The 22,178-nt window shown below is 35.4% G+C and overlaps 1 protein-coding gene across 2 annotated transcripts in view; it reads right to left on the bottom strand.

Annotated features, from left to right (window-relative positions):
- Positions 1-22,178, bottom strand: part of LOC107554879 (disks large-associated protein 4-like) — a 107,666-nt gene that overhangs the window by 38,745 nt on the left and 46,743 nt on the right. For both annotated transcript variants that reach the window (XM_016237518.1, XM_016237517.1), the window contains exon 2: positions 3,560-3,609. The gene's annotated coding sequence lies outside the window, so the exon portion shown is untranslated. The remainder of the gene's footprint in view (positions 1-3,559; positions 3,610-22,178) is intronic.

Below are 22,178 nucleotides of genomic sequence, written 5' to 3' on the forward strand. Positions count from 1 at the left end.
CACACAAACACACACACACACACACACACACACACACACACACACACACACACACACACACACACTCATCATCTGAAAGCAACAATTTGCCAGAGAAACATCTCAGTCAGACTGAGGAAACCATCTGTTCCCCTCACGGCCCCACACACACTCTCACACACACACACACACACACACACACACACACACACACACACACACACACACACACACACCCAATCTCCCTCACACCTCTTTCTCACTTTCTCTCACTCGCTTTCCCACAGACTTCATCTATCCATCGACAGGAGACAAGAACAAAGACTCCATCATCTACATCATCATCATCATACAAAACACCTGACAGACAGAAAGACAATCAGATGATAGATAGATAGATAGATAGATTCTGTACGTCTTCTGTAAGGGCTAGGTTTAGGTGTAGGGTTGGTGTAGGGCGATAGAAAATACAGTTTGTACAGTATAAAAACCATTATGACTATGGATAGTCCCCGTAAACCCCATACCAACATGTGTGTGTGTGTGTGTGTGTGTGCGTGTGTGTTGGGGTGTAGAGGTTGTGTTCAGATGAAGGTGGGTGGTATCAGTGTGTGTCCCTGAGAAAGTCTCACAGTAACCTTGTCCTAATTACATTCTGCAGTGCTGCTTTTGGCCTATTTCCACAGCTCCAAATATATTCTCTCACACTCTCACACTCTCTTAGACACACACACACACACACACAAACACACATTAACGCATCAATAATACACGGTTACATGAAGACAGTCACGCCGCTGCTGTCAGGTAATATAGCGGGATGCGAGTCCTAACCAGGTGTGACGCGACACGCATACAGCTACATCTGTAAAACATTCACAGCCAATCAGATCACATCTGATATTTAAAATACATTCACACGTACAAGCGAGAACAACACAAGCTCAAGTTAGAAAGCGAGGGACCAATAACCTATGCTGCTGTTTAAGACAAAAACTCATTAACACAAGAATATTATCACTAACGCCTGGTAAGAACACAGTGTCAGAGACGGTCAAATGTGTTATTAGCTCATTATCTGCTTCAAGTGAAGCGTTTCCTGCATGTGGACTAGAAAAAGTGTGCTGGTGTACTAATAACAAGACAACTTGCTTTTGCTGTCTATATTCCTCTGCTGTCTGACATGAGATTGATCAAGTGTGACCAGCTTTCTGTAAAGAGGCTGAAAAAAAAACATTTTGTTTGGTCTCCACTTCTTCCTCCTTTAATGTTGGAACAAAATGTCAAAATCAGCATGAGATCCTTTAATTACAGCGTGTTTGCTGTGGGCATGTGCCATATCTCTGCATCTGCACCAGAGGGTTTGTGTGTGTGCGTTTTTGCTATAAACTATTCATAATTTAAAGTAGTTCAACTAAATATACTCCCTTGATAAAGTAGGTATATGACAAGCTACTAACAAAAAATATATACATTTATTTAGGGGGGCAATCTATATCAGATGAACAGATTAAAAACAAAAAAACAAGAATGTTTTTTCTGTCAGGTAGGGTGACAGCATTAACTATGAACAAATTATAAAATGAATAAAAATGTAAAAATGTAATTAAGCAACAGTTATAAACCACAGTATTTATGCATATGTTAATATGAATGTTTTTCATGTTTTATCAGTATTTATTAATACAGTGTGCACACTAATATGTATTTTATTCATATTTTTATTTCAAATGGCTTCAAAAAATTAAGCTTTGCATCACATAAAAATATATTTGTCTTCATAATCTTTCAAAAATATTTTTTGACTCAAACAAAACCAGTTACTTTGTTACCACAAGTACATTTTTAGATTATTTATCATCATATTTTTACATTCACAGTTTATATTAATATACATATATTTAATATTATTTAGAGCAACTTCTGTGAACACTATTGAGTGATGACTCTCTGTGGAATCAGTCAATGGTTTTTGAATCACTTCATTGAAAGTGAATCATCTGAATGAACTGATTCACTAAAAAAGATAGTTAGCTAGTTATATTATAACTACTGTGTTATAGTATACCAGTAGTGATCAGTCACACAGCATTTATGGCATTTTAAGGTGACTGGCCCAAATAATGTTTCCATAATTGATGCTGTCCCCAAACTCAAGTGCTCATAGTATTGATCATATCATAGGATGAGTTGAATTCAATCCTAATCAAACCCATCTGAGCCAGGCTTTCTCTAGGGGTGAATTAAGGATATCTGAGACATCTTTTTGCAATGAAATTCTGAGTCATTCTCCCAGTCATTCTGAATTAACCCGTATTTATATCAGACCTCTCTGGCTTCAGCAAAACATACAAATCATCCATTTCAGTCAAACACTATTAGACAGAGTAATAAAGAGATGGGGAATATTTTAGGTGAATGTGCTCTACTAAATACAATATGCCAAAAATGGATGCAAAGTTTTGTCATTTGTTGGAAGACACAGCTTGTTACTGGAAAAGCCAAAGTACGTATATGAAAACAACTGACCTACTGTCAGGGTAAAATGTGATTACTTTTAATTAGTTAGTGCACAACAACGTGCATAAAAAAGGTTCCAAACCAGAGTTACAAAAAATAAATAAATAAATTGAGCAAAAAAGCTCATTTATTTCTCAAGTGCTTAATGATATAACACGATACAAGGCCAAGCAATTATTTCATTGAGATAATAATGAGCTCTTTCAAAGAGGCCATGTTTGCATAATGTGCTCACTGTGAAAATTAATAAGCAGCATCTGAATTTTAAAGTCCAAATTTACCATTTTAATGCAAACGTGTGCTGTGCAGCCGAGGACTCGACAATCAGGTGAATGCAAAGGACAGAAGATGCTGATTAGCAAAATCTTTTTATCTAAAGCAAATTAAAGTTCACTCATAACGATGGTGATGGTACCAGACGGTGATACTATGGTATTTTGACATGAAACGATGGCATTTTTAGTTAAAAATCAAGAACTAAAAAGAACTAGAAAAAGTAACTAAAAATTTAAATGAAATATTTATTGATATTAATGAATTGAAAATATGAATAATGCCATTTTTAGTTCAAAATCAAGAAGAGCATGGCATTACCCTCATGGCAGTGTCTAAAAAACACAGTTGTTAACCAAAAGCCATGGTACTGTATTGTATAAAATATATGTATATACTGTATATAAAATCTTATTTATATTTTATTTTATATTTATATTTTATTTCAGCTGTGCCAAAGTATCTTTTCTCATTTTCTTTTGGAGTAACTTAAAATACTACAATAACTAAAATCAAAATCAAATATATATAAAAAATGTGCATATAAAATTTGTATATAAAGACATGCATACAACTAAAACTACATAGACACATAAAAAAAAAATAAAAAAAAACATGAAACAAAATTACAAAAAAGTAACTAAAAATTAAAATGCAAACTGAAAATATAAATATAAAAATAAAAATGAACAGGACATTGGAAAAAATTAATTAAAAACTATAATAATGTATCAGTGATATTAAAATAATATTTGTAAGGTGTGGTGAGCTACTAAAACATACTTACATTTGTAGGTCATCCTAATTCTTTGCGCCAAAACCAGATGGTGAAATTTCCTGTTGAAACAAAGAGTTATTAGCATATATGCAAAACAAATATAGATCATATTCATGAGATGACTGAAGTGACTGAATTGTTCGTCCTGAAAGACATGTTTCTAAAAACAGCAGTGTTGCTGTCATGGGACGGTTGGATGTATTATGGATGTGTAACAGGAACACAGAAATCACTCTCATCAGTCTTTACCTGTTTCTCTTTGAGCTCACCTTCATGCATATTTACTGCAACATCAACTTTCATGACCTGACACGCCACATCTGAGTAATATGCACATGTCTGTGTGCTAAAGATTCGTCTCCAAAACCATCCATATTAATGGGATTATAGTACAAAACAATATTAACAAACATGAAAAACACATACTCTCATCGCAGTGAACCACTGATTCACAACAACGGCTGAGAAATCTACTACATGAGTGACAAAAAATTATCTTTATATACTTTCTGTAAACACTTTTGGGGTTCACATTGAAAAGTTTAAAAGTTTGGGGGTTTTTATTCATCAAGGATGCATTAAATTGATCAAACGTGCCAGAAAAGACGTTTATAATGTTACAAAAGATTTATGTTTCAAATAAATGCTGTTCTTTTGAACTTTCTGTTCATCAAAGAATCCTGAAATATAAAATGTATCTCAGTTTCCACAAATATATTGTGCAGCACAACTGTGTTCAACATTGATAATAATCAGAAATGTTTCTCGAGCAGCAAAGCAGCATATTATACTGATTTCTGAAGATCATGTGACTCTGAAGACTGGAGGAATGATGCTGAAAATTCAGCTGTGCATCACAGAAATACACTACATTTGACAAAATATTACAATAGAAAATGGTTATTTTAAATTGTAATAATATTTCACAATATTACTGTTTTTATTGTATGTTTGATCACATAAATGCAGCCTTGGTGAGCAAAAGAAACTTCTTTCAAAAACATAAAACATTTTACAGATTCCAAACTTTTGAACAACCCAGACAAACACAACTAACACAACAAATATAACACATGGACAGAAAGAAATGATCGCTTACAATTGCCTTCTTGTGATATTTGTGTGTGTATGTGTGTGTGTGTTTGTTTGCAGCCAGTCTTACTACATTCCTAATTAATCCAATCAATCTTCTCACAGACTTAATTGTGTCACGGATGCAAAAATGATTACAGGGTCAATGTGATGATAAGACAATCTCAGGCAAGACAACACACACGCACACACACACACACACACGCACGCACGCAGCTTCTAGCTTGCGTTAATTGCTGTGTTGTTTTTTTTCTTCTATTTTTATTCTCTCATTCGCTTTGCTGATTCTTTAGTCTGCTTCAATGAGAGTATGTAGCGTCTGGACCATGCAAACACACAATATATATTTTGTTATCTAGATTTAACAAATACTCTGTAACACCCCAGGAAGCTGAACAGGCCCCTGGTTCTATAGCAATGCTGACACCCGATACGTTTACGACCTCCTGGAATTTAGGTGAAGAAAATTGCTTCCTTGCCCATAAGGAAAATCCACAAGGGAAGGACTTTTCTTTGCTAATTAATTAATAGGAAAACCTTTCTTTGAATGAACACACATGATCCTTCAGGTCATTGGGTATATTATTGTCATCGTGTATTTTGTCTTTGAAATTGTATACTGTGATGCAGGTTTATAATCGAAACACACTCCTGTCATCCTTTCACTATTTGTAATCCTACCTTGTCTAGTATCTATGAATTCGCCTTCTTATGATCGAAACAAGCGTGTATATTATATATTGGTACATAGGCAATATATATTAGGGTCCTGAGAATCTTTAGTAATTTCGATTCAAGTCCATTTGCAAATTACCATGCTTAGAGACAAAGGGTCGTAAAACCCTCCAGCAATTGCCACCTCCCGCTCGGAATTTCCATCTTTCTCATTGGACAAGCCCATCTTGAAAGGCGGGGATCTTCTCCGACCTTAAAGGCCCTGCTCCAGGGACCCTCCCAGTTGGTGGTTTGTTGGAATTCTGAGAGGCGGTGAGACAAACGCTCCCGGTAACCCTAAGCTCGAGTTGTCACGTCCTGTTAAAATGTTTGAGGGTTCATCTAAGTCTTGATTTATTAAAGCAGAACCGCAATGTCTCGTTTGTTTGAAAGCGGCCAGATACTGAGCCTCTTAAAAACCAATTGTGCTTCGGGCTGCGTTCAGAGACTCACTTCTTTCTACATGTATTACTCGGCTCCGTCAGGATACCGCGCTTTATTGAACTTGAAATAAACTGCAAACAATCCACGTCTTCAGGCTTTAGATGTTTAATGAGGCAGTTCAGAGCGCCTCTAATTGGTGTTTGGTGAGTTTTTTTGAGATAGCACTTTAATTTCTTTCTTTGAGCAGAATAAATGTAGTATACAGCGTTGAGTAAGTTTCTCAAAAAAAGTAATCCACTATAAATGACTACTTCAAAATTGCAATTTGATTACATTACTGATTACTGCATTTAAAAAGTGATCAGATTACTAATTACTTTACTTTCAAGTTTATTTTACTTTTCAAGTTTTCAAACCTAGAAAATACACTACAAAGTCAAACTCATGGTTCTTTCAGTAATTTAATATTGACTTAAAAATCACATAAATATCAAAACAGCAATTTGAACGATCGCTTGCATCTTCTCCTGATAACAGAGAAAAGAACTTAAAATGTTCCATAATTTTTAAATATACAGATAAGAGAAATGCATCATTTGAAACTGTAAAGGGTTTGTGCTTTTGTAAAATAAAGAAAACAAACAGGATGTGCTTTCTGCCGTCTCGGTCTCTGTGAACTTCTTTCTGAAACGCATCACAAAAATGAATGAAAACTCAGCGAATACTTGACGCACAGACATGAGAAATATATCTATAATCTATAATCTATCTATAAATATATATTGAAAACAAATATCCTCTGATAAACCAACGCGAGGTCCAGTCTTTCCCGTCTGAGCTCATTATCATTTCTGTTGAGTAAGTCATTTATTCTTACTTGTATTAGTGTTATTGTGACATAAACTTGTACGCATTTTACTAGTTGGACTTTTTCCAAATTATAATGCCAGACTAAAATATGCAAAATCTTGACATATGATAGGCAACCTTTCATTTAAATGTTGTACGACTCATCTGCATTTTAGCTCGCATTCTCCGGTGATTCATTAAAGGGCATACTGACGCGCAAAACATGATTTTAAAATGCATTTACTTCATAGTTTTTCTTAACACGGCATAACTTAAGTAACAATTTTATTGACATTAGTAACTGTAATCAAATTAAATCAATTAAAAATGTAGCGCGCTACACAGCATTTTAATGCGTTACATTTTATATTTATTTAATTTGATTACAGTTACCCAACTCTGATCTTCTAACAGTAATTTCGAACATTTTGTGCTCATCTCCAACTTTGATCAATCAGAAAGTGGATTTCTTTTGCTGTAACCCACAACATCTCCAGCTCCTGAATTCATGCCAGACTCTCGCTGACATGAAAACACTTCTCCTCCTGACCTCCTCCCACATTTGTCCTGAATCTGTGCTCAGCTTAAAAGAGTTGAGCTTTGAACTTTGGTCCCCGCTGATATCATATTTGGCCAAATTAAACTGCTCTGCAGGGAATAAAACCACCTTTTTTTGTTTTCATTTGTTCTAATGGTCACGTGATCATGATCCATGAGTATTTTGGTTTAACTAGTCCTATTATATAAACCGAAAGGGTTTGCGCTCCATGCTTGGGTTCTTTCATACACTTCAGACCTACATTGAGCCACTATAAGTTTGTAATTAGGAAAGGGAAGCTCGCAAACCTCACTGACATTCCAGTCAGCATTTACACTGATAATTCATCCAAAGATGAATATTTACTCCCCCATGTTATTCCACATCCGTATGACTTAGATAGTTTGAAAAATGTGTGTGTGTGTGTGTGTTTTGTCCATACAATTAAAGTCAACTAGGTTCAGTGTTGTTTTGAACCTCACTGACCTTCATTATATGGACAAAAAATACTTATCTTAATAAGTATCTTAACTGCAAAAAGTGATTGTCCAGTGATTTTGTTTTCCAGTAAAAATACCTAAACATTCTTAAATCAAGATACATTTGTTTGGGATGCAAAATACTAAGATCTATTTTTTTGAAATATTAATCAAAATTAAGTGAGCTTGTGCATAAAACAAGAAAAAAGATCTACCAAAGGGGAAAGAAAAATAAAATAAATTCAAAGGGAAAACAAATTTATTTTTCTTATCCCAATGGCAGTTATTTTTTCTTGCTTTAAGCATAACTCACTTCATTTTGATAAACATTTCAGAAAGCAAGACTTTTTTTACTTGCATTGATTCATCTGTGTCCTGCAGGAAAAAAGAAAATCACACAGGTTTGGACACTTTTGAATTGTAAGAATTTTGGAAAATGTCATTGTTGTGTGGCATCCAACCTTTTTCTCTAATCACATTCAATCAAACATGCAAACTCTGCAGATTCAGTAGCAGGACAGGAAACACCAACAGATTATTTGAGAATAATGTTCATTTGGAATCAATGCAGACACTCAAGAACCATCAAAAGAACTAAATATCATGAAAATCTAGTATTTTTTATGGATTTTTTTTTTAATAAGAACCAGCTCTCGATTCCATCCCTGTGGTTAAAAGATCAAACCAGTGTCACCTCCAGGTGCAAAAACTCCTGCATGATCCTAAATGATCAACTGGCCTCCATTAAGCACAACCGCCCTGCTGCAGGCTCTTCATGACCTATGATATATTGAGAAACAGACCCTCTTCTGTCTTGTGTCCTGGTTAAGGCTCTAGTTATATTACGTCTAAATCACAAAGCTGCAGCCCGACTCACATTCACCCTCCAGAATCTCTTTGTTCTGGTCTCTGGTGCCTGTAGAGATATCAGTCGAGTCATTCCTGGCCTGCGGTGCATTAACAATCCTGATACCTACAGGACAAGATCAAATAATACAACCCTGCTTGGCTGTCTTATTTCATCTCTCTCACCCCACAGCTCAAATATCCTGATTAAGGAACGCTAACCTCTACACAGATTCATCAGCTTGCATGCTGGTATTATTGTGGTATCACTGGGTTTTGATTGATGCGTAAGTTTAGGGTTGGTAGAATTCTTCATGCTTTTGAAAGAAGTCTCTTCTGCTCACCAAGGCTGCATTTATTTGATAAAAAATTTCAGAAAAATAGTGTGAAATATCATTACAGTTGAAAACAGCTGTTTTCTATGTGAATAAAATTGCTGTGATGCAAAGCTAAATTTTCAGCATCCTTACTCCAGTCTTCAGTGCCACATGATCCTTCAGAAATCATTCTATGTTTTGTGGAAACCATGGTTTATTTGAAATAGAAATATTTTATAACATTATAAATGACTTCTGATCAATTTAAGGCGTGCAATGCATAAAAAAAAATCTTATTGACCCATTTTATGCTGTAGGTCAAAGGTCTCTATACACAAAAATAGCTGCAAAATGACATCTAAGTTTAAGAGTATGTTCTAAAATTCCCCTCAGATGAAGAATAAACGGCATTCTGAGTAATAAGAGCAAAAGATCGGTTTACTCAGAAGAGATTCTGCTGTAATCTCATTTAGAATCCATGTCAGTCTGTCACAGAAGATTGAGAATACTGTAGACAGGCGGGTTTAGATTAATAGTCCTAGCATAAAAAAAAAACACATGACAGAGAGATGAAATGAAGAGCTGAAATATCGTTGTGGTCTCTTCTGCTGTATCTAAAGGGATTATTTGTGATCACTACAAGCCCAGATCAGACTGACTCCGGGTTAAGCTGGAAGACAAAACCAGAAGAGAATGAATCAGCCTACTGACAGAGACCACTGATGTAACACTAGTATTAACGTAAAACTGTTTTTTAACAGCATACATGACTAATCATCATTTCTAGTTCCAAACCAGATGGCTCTTTTCTAAATTCAAAGTCAGATGGATAAACATCATCTCTAGTCACTGTCCCTCCACAAGAGCCTTCAGTAAGCTTTGCACTCATCCATATTAAAGTCTGTTATTTTATATCAGAATTTATTTCGGTCTATTTGATCAGAAAACACGACCTGGATTCACACCTGCATCATCTACATGGGCAGCACAGTGGTCAATGTGTCTGAACCACATGCATCTAATAAAATTTCGAAAATAATGCAATAAAAATAAAATACAATAAAATATATGGCTATATAATAATTACTATTTTTTATTATTATTACTACTATTATTAGTAGTAGTAGTAGTAGCAGCAGTGTATATTTTATATGACTGAAAAAAATTAAAATTAAAATAATAATAATGTTTTCAACCAGGTAGTATTATTATATAGCCATATAATAGCACAGTGGTCAATGTGTCTGAACCACATGCATCTAATAAAATTTAGAAAATAATGCAATAAAAATAAAATACAATAAAATATATGGCTATATAATAATTACTATTTTTTATTATTATTACTACTATTATTAGTAGTAGTAGTAGTAGCAGCAGTGTATATTTTATATGACTGAAAAAAATTAAAATAAAATAATAATAATGTTTTCAACCAGGTAGTATTATTATATAGCCATATAATATAATAAGAATTATTATTATTATTATTATTATTTCTAAAAACAAGCAGCACAGCTATTTATTTAAATAAATTGCAGTCATATTGTGATTTCAGTTTTGTTCGATTAATTGTGCAGCCCTATTAAGTATTAAAAAATTAAACACGCCATGTAACTGCATTAATATTACATGGTGCTGAAATGTGCGCTGTTTAATACAATATGCATTACCATAGCAAGGGATGAAAATAATCGTTAGATAACTACTTTCATATTGCTTCTGCTAAAAAAGCGTTATGTATTTAATTTTGTGCATTGTAAACAAAATGTTTATTCAGTTTTTTTCTTTTTTAAAGAGTGCAACTTTTCAATGTTCACAAAAGTGAGAAACACCAAAAGAGCACATGTGTTTTTCAAGTGTTTATAAGTGGTGCATGAACCACATAGCAAGGGATGAAAATAATCGTTAGATAACTACTTTCATATTGCTTCTGCTAAAAAAGCGTTATTATGTATTTAATTTTGTGCATTGTGAACAAAATGTTTATTCAGTTTTTTTCTTTTTTAAAGAGTGCAACTTTTCAATGTTCACAAAAGTGAGAAACACCAAAAGAGCACATGTGTTTTTCAAGTGTTTATAAGTGGTGCATGAACCAAATGACACGCAGAGTCCCTTCATCAGTCTAACACTAACAACACAATTACCAGTGATGAAGACTTCACTCGGACTAATAACTGCATGAACTGACAGTATCCCTGCTATCGTCCCACTGCATCTGAGCTGATTTAACGCTGTTTAAAGGCCTCTATTGCTGGCAGAAGAGATATCTGTCATCCTTCCCTTGCGGTCAATCTCATTTCATCCAGTATCCCAAGAGCCTTTGCTCTTCTCACCACCTTCTCGTGGCATAAACTCACATGAAGACTTTCTAGCTGCAGTTACTGCTTCTAAATTATAATTGAAACCAGCAACACGGTCACAGCTATTTTCAATTATCATCATAGCCCGGTAGATGCCAGAAGGTGCACAGGGACACATCTATGACAATTATAGCAGTTCCTGTCAGAGTGCGACTCGTGGTTAAATCAGCACAAACTACAGCCGCTCACACATTAACCTGAATCATAATTAAATAGCAATTGCACATTCTCCAACAACATGAGCGTATAAACAATGAATCTTAATATGCAAGTTTATTTTAATAGAGTCTGCATGAGCAAAAGTGGAATTTTGTTAAACACAGTGTTGGGAAGCTGCACTGGCAAAAGCTTGCGGCTGGTAAGATGTTTTTGAAAGGTCATCAAGGCTGCATTTATTTAATCAAAGCAATACAGTAAAAACAGTAATATTATGAAATATTATTACAATTTAAAACAGCTGTTTTCTATGTGAATATCTGTTAAACTGTAATTTATTTCTGTGATGCGCAGCTGTATTTTCAGCATCATTCCTCCAGTCTTCAGTGTCACATGATCTTCAGAAATCAGTATAATATGCTGATCTGCTGCTCGAGAAACATTTCTGATTATTATCAGTGTTGAAAACTGTCGTGCTGCACGATATTTCTGTGGAAACCGTGATACATTTTATTTTTCAGCATTCTTTAATGAATAGAAAGTTCAAAAGAACAACATTTATTTAAAATATAAATATTTTGTAACATTATAAATGTCTTTACTGTCACTCTTGATCAATTTAATGCCCCTTTTTAAAATAAAAGTATCAATTTCTTAAAAAAAAAAAGTACTAACCCCAGATTTTTGAATAGTAGTGCACTTCAAAACATTGTAAACTACAATCAACCTAAAATTACAAGATGTTATTTTAGGTACTAAAGAAAAAATAGCTAAATAAGCAATACATTTTATATTAATACAATATAGCACAATATTATAAAATAATTAGTTTTCACAATCAGGGCAGCATTTTTCAGAATGTCTCAGATAAATTTACACTTAATACAAATGAATAAAAGTAGAAACATTAAAAAACTAACAAACAAAATGAACAGGAACATTTAACTAAATTTCTCTATAAAATTGCCTTACAAATACCTAGATATTTATGAATTACACTGATATGGTTCATATTCGAACTTGCCAAAATCCCTCCCAGCGCTACATCAGCAACAGAGATCGTGTGTTTGATCGGTTTAGTTGTAAATCTGGGTGCACAATACAGTCTGATCAAACTGTTCAGTTACGCTACACAGCTACTTCCTAGGAAAAATAGCTTGTTAGAGCAAATACTACTGTCAAGCTCCTGAAAAGGTTAAGTTAATAATATCACTACTTTTGAACCTACACAGCACCTCATGAATCAAGCCACGAGAGAAGAAATGAGTTTGCCACACATAACGCGGACTGTGAGCCAGACGCCCGGATTCATGTGTCTGCGAAGATGGATAGCTGCTTGTGAGGAAACATGAAAACTGAATGGAAGGGAAGGAAGATAAATGTACGCAATCAAAAGCACTCTACGTCTCCACAGACTAGCACCGTACAGTAGAGTCAAACACCGGAAACGAGCTTCAGGAGGTTTCGACATTAACACTGCAATTTTCTTACACAGTATTTTTGACCTTTTTTTCAGTACAAATATCTAAACATTCTTAGATCATGATACATTAACTTGAAAAGCAAAATTCTTAAGAAATTAAGTCTTAGTTTCTGAAAGAAAAAATAAACAAAAAACATCAAAATGAAGTGGGTTTATACATAAAACCCGAAAAAATATCTGCCAATGGGCTGTTAATTCAAAGTAAATATCTCGATTTAAGAATGTTTAGATATTTTAATCAAAAACAAGACAAACATTTTTGTTTAGAAAATAATTTCAACTCCAGCAGAATCACGGTGGTTATTACAATTATATATATATATATATATAAAAAAAAAACATAAAAAACGTTACTTGAAATAAAATAAATGTTAACTGAATTAAAATAAATTGTATATGAAAACTTAACTCATTTTATTTTAGCAACATTTCTTATTTTCATTTAATCTGACTTGGTGTACTAAAATAACAAAAACTAAAACTGAAATAAAAATTAATAAAAACTATACAGATATATTTAAACAACAAAAACGAATAAAAAATTACAAAAATGCAACAAAATTACAAAAACTGGAACTAAAATTAACAAAGCAGAAAATATAAAAATAAAATCTGATTAAAAATATTAACAAAAACTATAGTTGTGTATCAATGATACTAAAACAACACAGTCTAACCTTGAGAATGAAGCTGACTGTGTTGCTACTGTACCTTTAAGACTTCACACTGTCAGGGTGGGGCAAGTTTCTGAATACTGAATACCTGTTGATATGCAAATGTGGTATATGCTAATAGGCTCATGAATTCATAACCACCTTTGATTCCTGAACAAGCTGTTTTTGAGGCTTAGTTTTAATGAGTCTATTGTAAAGAGCAGTATTTTCTCAGAGAATTAGGATTTGGGGATGACTTCAGCGTGCGTCATGTTGTTTTATGGTATCTGTCCACACGCATGTCCAGAGCAACTACAGCGTAACCCAGAGGACATCATTGTTCAGGAGCAGGTCTGCACATGCAATACCCGGCCGAGTCCCTCTGAAAAATAAAATGCAGCACTTGCATGTCTGACTGCTCACACAGGAACAGTTCAGGAATAGCACATAAAAATGACAATTTTCTCATCAGTTACTCATGCATATGTAGTTTGCACCCTCAGGTCATCCAAGATGTAGATGAGATTGTTTCTTCATTGGATCAGGTTTGGAGAAATGTAGCATTGCATCAGTGTCTCAGCAATGGATGCTCTGCAGTGAATGGGTGCCGTCAGAATGCGAGTTCAAACAGCTGATAAAAACATCACAATAATCCACAAGTAACCCACACCACTCCAGTCCAGCAGTTAATGTCTTGTGAAGCCAAAAGCTGCGTGTTTGTAAAAAAAAAAAAATCCATCATTACGATGTTTAAACCATCATTTAACTGATGCACAGGAGTGGTGTGGATTATTGTGATGTTTTTATCAGCTGTTTGGACTCTCATTCTGACGGCACCCATTCACTGCAGAGCAAGTGATGCAATGCTACATTTCTCCAAATCTGATGAAGAAACAAACGTATCTACATCTCGGATGGCCTGAGGGTGAGCACATTTTCAGCAAATTTTCATTTTTAGGCGAACTATTGCTTTAATACAGTATGTTATAATATAACCTTTTTCCCCCCACTTTTTTTTTTAACTTGCGTAAAATGCACAAAATAAAATGCATGTATATTCAAGACAGTCTATGAAAACAAATCTTAATATCTTATGCATTGCCGCTTCGAGTAAATTTATTTTGAGTTTTGATTACAACGGAAAAATAAAAAAAAGTCTGTTTTTTATATAATGAAAGTGCACTGAGTCATGGATAACTTTGAAGGTGAGTTTTATATCATTTTTGGAGCCTCTGTCTACTTTTATTTCCTTTTATTTATTTTTTTGTTCAACAAAAAAGAAAAGGTCAAGTTTGAAGGAAATGATTAAAATTTTTCTGAGAGGACTGACCCTTGAAGGCTAGAGTGGATTGTATATGAAATGTATAAATGTCAAAATATTTCCACCATCATGAATGAAAGCCATCTAAAATTAAAGTAATTGTTTTAATTTCAAAGACCAGTTAAGCACTTTATACAAAGCACCATAGCCATCAAACAAAGATCAATGCTTCTCAGAATCTGTCAATATTTCATTAAATGGTGACTGTTGTTTTTGGCTGACTTCCATCCGTCTCTGCCAGCTCTTAATCAGCCAAATTGCCTGTAGTTGTCAGTCACTGGGTTCCCTTCAGCACTGTTTATGATCTTGTAAATCAGTAATGTTGAAGAGGATTGTGGGCAGAGAAAGACAGAAAAAGACCTCCATCTCTGGTAACATGCCTTCAGGAGGAAGGATGTTAGTCTGTCAGGTTTAACAGCAGCAGTGACTAAGCAGAATAAAGCCCAAGATCAGCGGCTTCTTCCTGCTGCGTGACTCAGTTCTGGTGAGGAGGTTTCAACAAGGAGATCTATATACAGAGCGACTGCCTGGCAAACTGCAACACAATGCAGAAGGGCTGAAAACAAGGCTTTCATAATGACAGATTCAACACAAGGATTGGAAAATTTGACTGTTCACAAACTGTGCTCCAGTATAGCTGTGTGACATTAGCTTTGCTTATTTATCCGTAACAAACAAATACATTTGCAAATGCAAAAGTGAAAATAAAGAGATCATAGAGACATATGCCGAACATAAGGCAAATATTAACCCAACAACCAACTGGAAAAAATTCACACCCTAGCAACCACATTGTGCAAAGTTTTGCCATAACAAGCACTCACATTTTCTTCAAAACAAGTATTTTACTTGTTTTCCAGTCAAAGTATCACAATTCCTAAAAACAAGACACATTTATCTGAAAAGCAACAATGCATAAGATATTAGGATTAGTTTTTATTGATTGTATCTTTACTAATATTTTTCCACTTGTTTTTAACTGGTTTACACTTAAAACAAGTCAAAATACATGTATATTCACAATAAATAAAGTCTTAAAGGGGTCATATGACGTTGATAAAAAGAACATTATTTTGTGTATTTGGTGTAATGAAATGTGTTTATGCGGTTTAAGGTTCAAAAAACACATTATTTTCCACATACTGTACATTATTATTTCTCCTCTATGCCCCGCCTTTCTGAAACGCTTCGATTTTTACAAAGCTCATCGTTCTGAAAAAGCGAGGTGTGCTCTGATTGGCCAGCTATCCAGTGCATTGTGATTGGCCGAATACCTCAAGCGTGTGACGGTCTAGTCGTGTCCTCTTTTGGAAGACCAAACAAAGTAGTTTCGCTTTCACAACGAAACACACAGCGCCTTCACAACATGGCGGCGGCGGCGGCAACAATACTACAGCGAGAATAAAAGTTACGCCTTTGAAAAAGTTTTTCTTTGCGTGAACATTTGGGCGGCGTTATGCAAATCTTCCCACATAGTGACGTAGACATGTGGGGGGGGTGTTTAAACGAGGCATTTTAGGAGGGCGTGGACCAGTCTTAACTTTTATAAAGAATATCTCTTTGGGTTTGAGACTTTAGTCTTTGCAACTTTAGGGATCTTATCTATGCACGAACAGCTTGTAACTCTCCAAAGAGAAAGGAAAACTTGAAATTGCATCATATGACCCCTTTAATATCTTAAGTAAATTGATCTAAAATTCAAGGATTTTAGATATTTTGAAAGGAAAAAGACAAAAATAAGACTTTCTTGGTCTAACACACCACTGATCGTCCTCATGACCTCAAAGACCTGCAGTAAAGCCCACATAAAGTCCCACACACATCTTCAGCCCAGAAGAGCTGTGAGAAGTGGCCCCTATCAGAGGCCAATGATTGTGATGATACGGCGTAATGTGAGGGAGTTTTGGGCCACTGCTCTGCTCAGCAGATTACCAATGAAAGCACCTTTGCCGCTTTGAATAGTGCATGAATGGAATTAGTGCATTAATCCTGCGCATCCCCAGGCTCTCGCATGCCCTACTTTACCAAAGAGAGCAGCAGCCAGCCATTCAGTGCAATTGTTCCCGGAACTATTAGGAATTGTGGGGAAAAAATGGCTGTGAGAATTCTGGGAATGTTGAGAGAAAAAGACGATCATGCAGATAGAGACTTGCTATAGCTCAAGTGCCTTCGGTGCCTTGCTCAAGGGCACCTCAGTCGTGGTATTGAAGGTGGAAGAGAGCGCTGTGCATTCACTCCACCCACCCACAATCCCTGCCGGTACGAGACTCGAACCCGCAACCTTTGGGTTACGAGTCCGACTCAAGGCCACGGTATATTATGCCACAATTAAAGATCAGATACAAAATGAAATTTTCTTTCCGCTTTCCACTTCCTCCTTCTTAATGTAATCTGTCTGGAGAGTGGTGAGGTGAGCGCAGGCAATGCATCATTCTGCACTCCTCTGGTCTTTATTGTGAGCTCTGTACTTATGCATCAAGGCTCCAGGGTTTTTCTACAATAGTGAGGGATGCATCCTCAAAAGCTGCCTCTATCCCACATCTCTGGAGCTGCAGCTGCATTCTGCGAGTGTCCCGCGGGGCATGAACCAAAATGGAGTCTGAACCGGAGTGTGATTGAGTCTCATCTTGTGTATAATATAACCGGCAACACGGCTAGGACTGACTGCAATCTAGTGTGCTGAAATGTAAAATATCACCATCCTTGCACTTAGGAAGTCAATGCAACACATTTTCTAGAGAACATCTGAAGTTAATAGTATGCATTGCTACATGCATACTGAAAAAAAAATGTACTGAATAACAAAATGACTAAATCATAATTCAGCAAAAAGCATTTCACCAATTGAACTACTCCAAATAACTAAAACATCACATATTGCTGAATTTACTCTGCCAACTCAGTTTTTTTTGGCAGACATCAGTCACAAATCTATGGAAGCCACGGAAAAAAAACAAATAATAACAATTCAGCAATTCTGACTTTATTTCTCGCAATTCTGATTTTCTATCTCACAATTTTGACATTACATCTCGCAATTCTGACGTTTCTTCTAAGAATTAAGAGAAACAAAGTCCAAAATGTGAAATATAAACTCAGAATTGTGAGGGGGGGGGAAAATGTCCTTTCAAAGGTTCAATAACATGATATACAGTATCTCTGATAAATTCAACATCAGATTTAGACCAGTTACTGCTACTGACCACATCTAGACCAGTTACTGACCAGATCCATCTACTCGTTAAAATACAGTATAAACCCATCAAAGACAATAATGCCAGCGCATTTATTGAGATTAATGAGCGATGCATGCTTGAGCGTGTTGAGGAATCATGAGACTCGTGATGGGCTGCAGCTTGTGCTCTTCACAGTGGGCTTAAACACTGAGCTCTGGAGAGAGCAGACCACATGTCCGCTCCTGCTGCCAGCCAATCCACATCCAACTGCTGCTGGAGGTTATCCTACACATGCTGACAGCTGACTTGCACGCTTAATGAGGATGGAAGCAGTGCCAGGGTGACATTTACATTTGTGCACTTGGCAGGCACTTTTATTCAGCGCGACTTGTGTTCAAGCATTTCATTGTATCAGTACGTACATTCTCTGGGAATCAAACCCATGACCATGGCTTTGGGTTTATAGCACCATGATCTATCAGTTAAGCTACAGGAACATCAAACTGCATTGAGTTGAAGCTGACCCTAGTTTCTCCAAACATGATCTGCCACTATTGAGGTTCACATATTCAAATGCATTTTATAAAATTAGATGTATTTATGCATTAAAATAAAAGCCACAGCAGTTGATACAGCAATAAATAAGTCCATGTGGGGGGAAAAAACTGTAATGATTGGATAGCTTCTTTTATCGTCCTTGGTTCAAGTTTTAAAGCAATGTGTCTCTTTATCACATTTTTTTCGAGTCTTTGTTCTTCTCATTTGAGACTGTAGTGTTTGTAAAAAGTCATAACTGCATACATGTACATACCAGAGTCATTTTCCCCAACAGGGAGGAATTATATATATATATATATAGGCACTTAGTCATAACTGCGTACATGCATATACCAGAGGCATTTTCTCCAATAGGAAGGCATTAAAAAACATCTATAAAATAAAGCATTAAATTCTATAAATAATGCATACATAAATGCATAAAATAATGCATAAACAAACAAACAAATAAATGCATAAAATAATGCATAAACAAACAAACAAATAAATGCATAAAATAATGCATAAACAAACAAACAAACAAACAAATAAATGCATACAATAATGCATAAACAAACAAACAAACAAACGCATAAAATAATGCATAAACAAACAAACAAATAAATGCATAAAATAATGCATAAACAAACAAACTAATAAATGCATATAATAATAAATGCATAAAATAATGCATAAATAAATGCATAAATGTATAAATCAATCACTCACTCACTCACTCACTCACTCACTCACTCACTCAAATCAATCAACAGTACAAAAATAAAACTAAACAAATAATACGTTTCACTGCATCTCTCTCACTCACTCACTCACTCACTCACTCACTCACTCACTCACTCACTCACTCACTCACTCACTCACTCACTCACTCACTCACTCACTCACTCACTCACTCACTCACTCACTCACTCACTCACTCACTCACTCACTCACTCACTCACTCACTCAATCAATCACTCACTCACTCACTCACTCACTCACTCACTCACTCACTCAAATCAATCAACAGTACAAAAATAAAACTAAACAAATAATACGTTTCAGAGGGAGGCTGCATCTCTCTTGTATCCAGTTATACATAAATTAATGCATAAATGCAGCTGCAGACAGGCCTGTTATATTAACGTCTGCCGCACTGATGGACGGTGAGAAAGCGTCTCACTGGTGCTTCTCAGTGAGGACGGTCCATCAAACACACCAAGAAAGAGACAGGAGAGAATTCAACATGTTAGACGCTTAAAGCCACTGTCACAGAGACTGAAACACACAGCTACACTCGCCCCACCCTTAACCGTTATTAGAATTTGATGGAGCGCCAGTGTCCGAGCAAAATCTGAGCAATACAACCTCTCCATTAGTCATCTTAGAGCAACAAACAGACATTATTGCCGTCGAGTTGTACAATAACACGGATAAGTTGTTGAGAGGCGTGAGCTGAGGATAATGCTGTTATTTCTACAAAGCACTGAATGAGGCCGTGACAAAACGCAAGGAGAAAATCATTTGTCTCAATCCATGCTGGAACATTCACTTCAGCTCTGGATTTTAGCTTTAGACTGACTTCTACAACGTAACTATCAAGCCTATCCTTCATAGTAGGAAGATATCACAGTATGAGTTTTATTTTACGGTAATTGAATGGAAAAATAACTATGCGGTAATGTCTATTTTTGGAAAACACACTGAATTCAGGTGCTTCATCTCGTTTGATTATTTTCTCTGTTGTCTGATTGTCACAAACAAAGCTTTCAGCAGTGTTATTTTAGTATCACTGAGATACCATTATAGTTTGAAATATTGATAAATATTTGATATATTAAATTTGTTTTTATTTTTGTATTTTCTGTTTTCATGTACTGTATGAAGACCCAACTTGTACTGTGAAAAATTTATATATAATACATATTATAAATATGTGTAAAATATTAATATTAATTCATCTAATCAGATGAATCATTCAGCATGTGTCCAATACAGTCATTGCCATATGGCCTTTGTAATCTTGTAAAATGTAGATATTCTGCATAGAGAGATGCATATGAAACGCAAACAACTACTTATATCACATAAGCCATAAAAATCTTAAAAGCATATAACTTTAGAGAGCTCCCATAAGAGTGAACCCCTGTCTGTGAAGTTCATATTGACTGAAGAGCGTGGTGTGTCGTTTAATTATCTGTGGTTTGTACTGGGCCGTAATAGAGGTCATGCGAGTGCTTTGGCAGCACTGACTGATTGACGGGTGACTTAGGGCAGGTTGAGAGGCGCTCTGAGTTTAATGTTGTTGGGATGTGCAGTCGGTGTCTCTGTGGGCTCGACTAATGTCATGTGATGCGCTGCGACTGACTCACTCCGACACCAAGAGTTAAAGGTCAGCCGCAGCCAACAGTCTGTCAGCACTGTACTGTACTCACACAAATCATGCTTACAGTCGCACAGCGTTTCCTGTTAATGCACACTGTATGGTCTTTACACTGTATTATATGATGACATTGATGAAACATATGCACTTTATCCATCATTTTAACCAAGCAGATGCAGTGAAAAAAAAGTAGAAACAATTTTCACTCAGAAATTGCTAGTAAATCAAATAATTACAAAGAACAGCAGGTGACACATTGAACTAAACATGACATTTTGAAGTCGAAAGACTGAAATATTATTTTCTTTAAAAAATCAAAAGATCTTTTCTTTTCAGTGCATCCAGGTAGATTCAAAATGTTTAATATAGTAAAACTATCTAGTTAAAATAATAAATGCATGACTTAGTTTTTCACTAAATCAGCTCAAGGAAGAATGATGTTTAATTTTAATGCATAAATTGAATACAATTAATGAAATATTTACTATTTATTTGAATTCATTAAATATGAAATATTTACATTTTACAGAAACATTTTAATGCATTAATGTTATCTGATAGGGACTATGAACATTTTGTTAGTGATGTTAAATGTCAAAGGCCAAAGAAAAAGTGCATTGAAAATCACTGCAATATTCACGATGTTGATTTTTTGCTAAATCATTGCAAACACATTGTGAATATTTGGGTGCTTCTGTATATTACTGTCATTCTAGTATTTCAGAAACTGTACTCGCTTGGAGAGGAAATAAAAAGATTATTGGTTTGGGTCGAGTTTGGTCTTCAGATTCGACAGTATCGGTCGGGTCAGGGATGCTCGTTTACAGCACTGACTTCAGCTTACTGTCTTTTCAGACCTCTAAAATCAGTCGGACTTGACTCCCTGTATCTGTTACAATCTGTTCTGTACGCTCTCACTGATTCTGTACCGTACTGTGTTTTGCACAATGTATTGTCCATGTGCACATTATATGTACACTACCGTTCAAAAGTCGGAAGTCGTAAGATTTTAATGTTTTTGAAAGAAGTCTCTTCTGCTCACCAAGGCTGCATTTATTTGATCAAAAATACAGTAAAAAATTTAAATATTATTACATTTTAAAATATGTGTTTTCTATGTTTTCTGTACTGTAACATACAATTTATTCCTTTGATCAAAGTGGAATTTTCAGCATCACTGTAAACACTGTAAAGCTGCAAACGTCTGAATACTTAGCATTCATGATTGGAATCAATCACCTGTTAAAATGCTCCAGAGTAAGAAAACACACGTGAGCTGAACGCTGTAAGGCAACTACTGTCTTTAACAAATGAGACCTGGACAACTGTTCATATTC

Source organism: Sinocyclocheilus grahami, unplaced genomic scaffold, assembly GCF_001515645.1.
Source record: "Sinocyclocheilus grahami isolate Dianchi unplaced genomic scaffold, SAMN03320097.WGS_v1.1 scaffold517.1, whole genome shotgun sequence".
Taxonomy (NCBI): domain Eukaryota; kingdom Metazoa; phylum Chordata; class Actinopteri; order Cypriniformes; family Cyprinidae; genus Sinocyclocheilus; species Sinocyclocheilus grahami.